Genomic DNA, 5,586 nt, shown 5'->3' with positions numbered 1-5,586 from the left:
GAGTTCAGTCACTATAACTCTGGAGGTGGATGAAGACTGGTAAGTTTTGATATCTGCTGGGTTTATTGCAATTAAAGGTAAATTGCAGCTTGCTGAGACTCATTTATGAATTATGTGTTTACTACAAATAATTCCAGCTGCATTTCTGCTCCGTGCTTTCTTAATTTAATAATAGCACCTGTTTCCATATGTGTGACATCTACATTTGTATTTTTATTAGCACAACACAAACAAATGGTATCATCAATAGCGAATATTTAACTGAATTTACATTCACATCTTACCCTTTGAAAAACATCGAATGACACATCTTCAACAGAATAGATGTTCGGAGCTTGACTTTTATTTAATGATTTAAATAGAAATTAAGCAATTATTTCAAATGAACTTAATTGGCTTTTCTATTTGAAGCATCTGATAACACACATACATTAAGCTGTCATCACGTAATTCTGCGAAATTCTGCTCGTGGAGCTAACACGATCACAGCTATCACCTCTTCTAAGTGCACGAGAAGCCCAGAAAACGAATGAAATTGGTCAGAATTGTCATTTGCATTAAATACACGCCAGGCCTCCCAGACAGCACGTCCTGAGTCTTGGTCTGTTGCCAGTTGTGAAAGGATTTCTGCCTTCGAGGTGAGTGCTGGTTTACTTAGCAGATCTGGGTCCTCGGGTTTCACACGGTCTGCAGCATCATGGCTCTTGCAGCGGATGAGTTTGGACAAACAATTTGTGTGAGTCAGGCATTCACATCAGCTTGCTCGAGAAACACAATCCAGTAACTTAGCTTTTTGATTTAACGTGCACGTTGATTTTTTAAAGCTCATCGTGGCCCAAAGGGCTTATTACAAACTTAAAACTGCGTTGCCAAACCATGAAATCGATGGTTGCAACATAACACCATAAGATGCATGTGAACCCATTGTGGCAGGGATCCGACCATCGTCTGCAGGGGCGTGCAGAACTACACCTCCATTTCCTGAACCCCCGTCCCAGCACCGGACCTATCGTTTCCTGCTGCTTCCCACTGACCTTGCTAACTGGGGGTCCTGTGGCCTCTGCATCCTTCTGTCCCAGCTCAGGCCACACACCGGGCCCAGGAGCTGCGGGGTCGAATGTGCACATCTGCTTGTGTTTCCCTTCCTTTTCAAGGAGGGGCTGTGGCCACTGGGCTTGTGTCCTCTAAGCCCAGCCTGACTGCCTCCTAAGCACGAGCCCAAGGACATCACTTCACAAGTGCCAGGCTGCCAGGGGCCACCTCAGGGCATAGGCCCACGGGACCCCATACTGCCCACGTGAAAGCCACAGGGGCCACACGGGGTGAATAAATGGGGTCACCCACCCCGCCCTCAAGGCTGGAAGGGGTTACTCGCCCCCAGCCAGCTTAGACTGCATGAGTTTTATCGGGGAGCTCTTCCTGTTGTCCCTGAAAAAGAAGTTTTATTTAGAGAAAGCAGGGAAATGGTTCCTGGCTGGTCCTCTTCCAGGTCCAGCCCCATGTTAAAGCGAGAGCTCCACTCACTGGCCACGTCTCACCCTGGCTGGCGGGAGACCCACAGAGCCCAAGTGCAAAGCGGACAGTTCGCACAAGCGGATGCCAGGGCCCAGTGAGCACACGGGGGAGCCAAGCTTCCCACATCCCACTCAGATGTCACCCACTGAGGCTCGCCGCCTTTCCATTACTTCCTCAAGGGCTGCAGAATGGGGTTTTCTAGTTCTGTTCCGTTACTTCTATCAGCTCGAATTCCCTGTAGGAAGGAACTCACCAGCATCAACTAGGGCTCTAGTTCAACCCTGACATACAGCTGATCTGGGAAAAGTAAAATAACTGCTATTTTCAGAGTAAGAGGTTAGGTTTCCAGTACGTTGGGTTTTTGGGGGGTATTGTTTGGAACTCATGGGTGTTTTATATTCAGAATGTCTTGGTCAATAGCATTTGCTTTTCTTTGGATGCCCAGTTGCCCCTCTTTGGCAGATGAAGCCCTTTCCCATTGGCCTCTGTGTCCTCCTGACTTGGCCCTTGCTTTCTGGCCTCAAAGGATGCCCCAGGTTCATCTGGTGCGGTTCTTGCTCTGGACCTAGAGTTGCCTCCCTCTAGGAGCTTGTAGTGAGGTGTGGTAGGTGAGACCCCCCCCCCAGTCAGGGCATCACCCCCTCACTCTGCTGGCCGCTCACCTGAGGTCTCCCATCAGCTTGTGGCCAGCCTGGGACCCTGACCCCATTTGTTCAGTGTCCTTTGCCCCACCCCACGTGGTCCGTGTGGGTTCCACGTGGGCAGTGTGGGGTCCCGTGGGCCTATGCCCTGAGGTGGCCCCTGGCAGCCTGGCACTTGTGAAGTGATGTCCTTGGGCTCGTGCTTAGGAGGCAGTCAGGCTGGGCTTAGAGGACACAAGCCCAGTGGCCACAGCCCCTCCTTGAAAAGGAAGGGAAACACAAGCAGAAACCGGGCTTGCCCGCTTTTGTTCTGTAAACATAGGTGTGGGTGAGTGTATGTGGTGTAGTGAGTGAAGTTCAGTGTCTGTGCAAGTGTGTGTGTGTGAGGTGTAGTGTGTGTGTGAGCGTGGGTACGACGGTGTGCGTGGGTGGCAGGGCGTGATGGTGGGTGGCAGGGCGTGAGCGTGGGTGTACGACGGTGTGCGTGGGTGGCAGAGTGTGTGTTTGTGCATGTGTGTGGTGGAGTGTGCACGGGTGCTACGGTGTGCGTGGATGGTGGACGCCCTGCAGCTGGCAGCCCTGCAGACCGGGCTGGGTCAGGAGAGACCAGGAGGATGGCCGAGGGATGGTCCTTCAGGGAGGTGGGCTGGCGCAGGAGCCCCCGGGGCGGCCTTGGCCATGGGGTTCACCGGCTGCCACACGCCGTGTCCCCGGGAGTCTGGGCGCACCCCCAGCACCTCCTCTGCTGGGCTGTTCCCCGAGGAAAGCTCTGTGGGTGTCACAACCAGCTGCAAACCCCACATCCAAGCTCTGGTCTTTGCCTTTAACCCCTTCCTGCCCTGGGCAAGTCTTGTAACCCGCCCGTGCCTCAGTTTCCTCAATGCTAATGGCCAATTAAACCCTGCCTGCTCCTGTCCAGACCTCAGAAGGATTTGGTATGAGAACGAAGGTGAGGTGTGCACGGTGCCTTGCGTGGCTTGCAGGTGGATGCTCTGTAAATCCAAGCTGTCATTATAATAAAACACTGGCCTCCACAGCGGGGGCCTAATTATAAGATCATCAGAACGGTGAGAGCGGACCTCCCGACAGACAGAGGCGGGGCTGTAGCTCGGAGAGACTGCGGGCCGCCACCGGCGGGGCCAGCCTCCCTCTTGCCTGGCTTGGCTGGCCTGGGGTGCTTTCGAGGCTGTTCTGGCCTTGCTGTGGCTTCGCTGGGGGCACAGCCCGTCCCTCTGCGTGTGAATCCAGGCCCCGATGCCCCACGGACCGGTCCTGCCGTCCTGGTGCCTCTCCAGTTTGGGGGGGGGGTGTTGACCTGATGCCTTCGCATCCCCCAAAGTGGTCTCGAAGAGGCGTGGGGAGAATGTTCCTTCCGCTGAGTGGGGTCAGAGCTGTCCTCTGTCCGCTGCCAGCTGTCCCTGACTCGCGGCCCAGCCCAGGGTGTCCCGAAGCTCAGTGTGGTGGCAGCTCTGATTCCGACAGGACTTGCGCTTGGGGTAAATGCTGGTCCTTTTCCTAAAAAGGAAAAAAATCTCAAAAGGAACTGGACCTTCTGGGAATGACCGGCTCTCATTTAAGGGCAATTTCAATCATGTTTCTCAAAAAAGAAAGGGAAGAGAGACAAGGAGAACCACACAGCTGACTCCCAGCTCCCAGCCTGGGGCTTTCCGGAATGCCAGCGCCCCCCACCACTGTCCCGCACCTTCTCTGTCCGTCCCCCTCCCTCCGCAGCCAGGCTTGGTTCCCATCCGGAGGGGTCCCTGCAGGCCTTCTGAGCTGAGGAGCAAACCGGCCCACGTGTCCTCACTCGGCGGGAGAAAGACTCTTCCTCGCCACCCCCCATCCCCTGCTGCCTTAGGGGGCTCCGAACGGAGGGCCATCCACACTGACCTCAGCACGCAGCGACACATTTGCACTTCCTCCAGCTTCCTTAGGAACTTCCCGCGCAGGGAAGAGGTGCTGGGTGTCCCTGGGCCTCCAGCGGTCTCAGGCTCAGGGCTGTGCACCTGGTTGGGAAATGCAGGCTGAAGGCCAAGGACGGAGCAGGAGCTCAGCCCAGGCCCATCCCTCCGAATACAAAAGAGGGAGTTGATGCACCTGTGAAGGATACTTAGCCCCCCCGGGGGACGGGCAGATCGCTATCAATACACGCGGTGAGGGTCACAAATACCACGCAGCCCCGCTACATAACATAGCCTCACGACTGGGTGAAAGCATCTGGCTCCCAGCCCCAAGCCCCGCCGACACCTGATAGAGAGAGGCTGCCAGTTCAAGGCCATGACCCTGTGCGGTCGGAGAACTCTTTGGTTGGGGCTGCCTCGTGCCTTGCATCCCGGGCTCTACCCACTAGAGACCGGGAGCAGCCCCCCACCGACATGTGACAACCAAAGATCCTTGGACACCGGACACGTGTCCCCTGGGGGCCGGACTCGCCCCCACTTGAGAACAGCTGTGGTGGAGAAATCACTGGCTCTGCCTGAGCCTCAATTTCCCCTTTAGTAAAATGAGAGGAAGGACAGCTCTCCCGCGTGCCTCACGGGGGGTGGCGTGGGGTTCGGTGGGACGCTGTGCCAGCGCTGGGGAAATGCACAGCGCTCCCCCCGGACGGCGGAGTTTCCAGGAGCCGGAGCACACGTGACCATGGGGCATAGAGGGGGACAGGGACCTCCTGTTTGTGGCTGTCCTAACCTGGCAGATGGCCCTGTCATCGGTGCTGGGCACTCCCCTGCCTCGTGCTCGCCCGATAGTCGGCAAAAGCCTCTGTGCCCACACTGGGTGCTGGCTGTTGGTGGGGGTTCTGCGAACTGTGAGGTGCCGCCCAAGCCCCCCGAACTTGCAGGCTAATCGGGGACGCAGAGAGGGCACCCAGGGAAGGAGAGCTCAGGAGGGAGAGGGTGGGCTGCCCAGCGCGGCGGCCACAGACCCTGCACCATCCGCGGCGCCCAGTGCAAGTAGCTCAGCACGCGTGCCAGGAATGAGGGGGTGCCGGGTGAGGGACGCAGTCAGAGTGGAGGTCCCCAGGGCAGGCATCCCGCCCCGTTCATCTCCAGGGCTTCAGGCCCCAGGACCACCCTCTTCCCACCCAGCAGGCCTTAACAGACGTTTGCTGTAGCTGACACAGAAGTTCTCCCCATGGACTGCAGGCCTGGAGGGCTTCCTGGAGGAAGTGAGGGAAGCCTCCTCTGGAAGGATGTGTAGCACTCTGCTCGGGGACTGTTAAAGGATGCATTGTGGGGCGCCTGGGTGGCTCAGTTGGTTAAGCGACTGCCTTCGGCTCAGGTCATGATCCTGGAGTCCCTGGATCGAGTCCCGCATCGGGCTCCCTGCTCGGCAGGGAGCCTGCTTCTGCCTCTGACCCTCCCCCCTCTCATGTGCTCTCTCTCTCTCTCATTCTCTCTGTCTCAAATAAATAAATAAAATCTTTAAAAAA

The sequence above is a fragment of the Leptonychotes weddellii genome, chromosome 1 (assembly GCF_054177405.1).
Source record: "Leptonychotes weddellii isolate Sample4059 chromosome 1, ASM5417740v2, whole genome shotgun sequence".
NCBI classification, from domain to species: Eukaryota; Metazoa; Chordata; class Mammalia; order Carnivora; family Phocidae; genus Leptonychotes; species Leptonychotes weddellii.
This window is presented reverse-complemented; position numbering follows the sequence as displayed.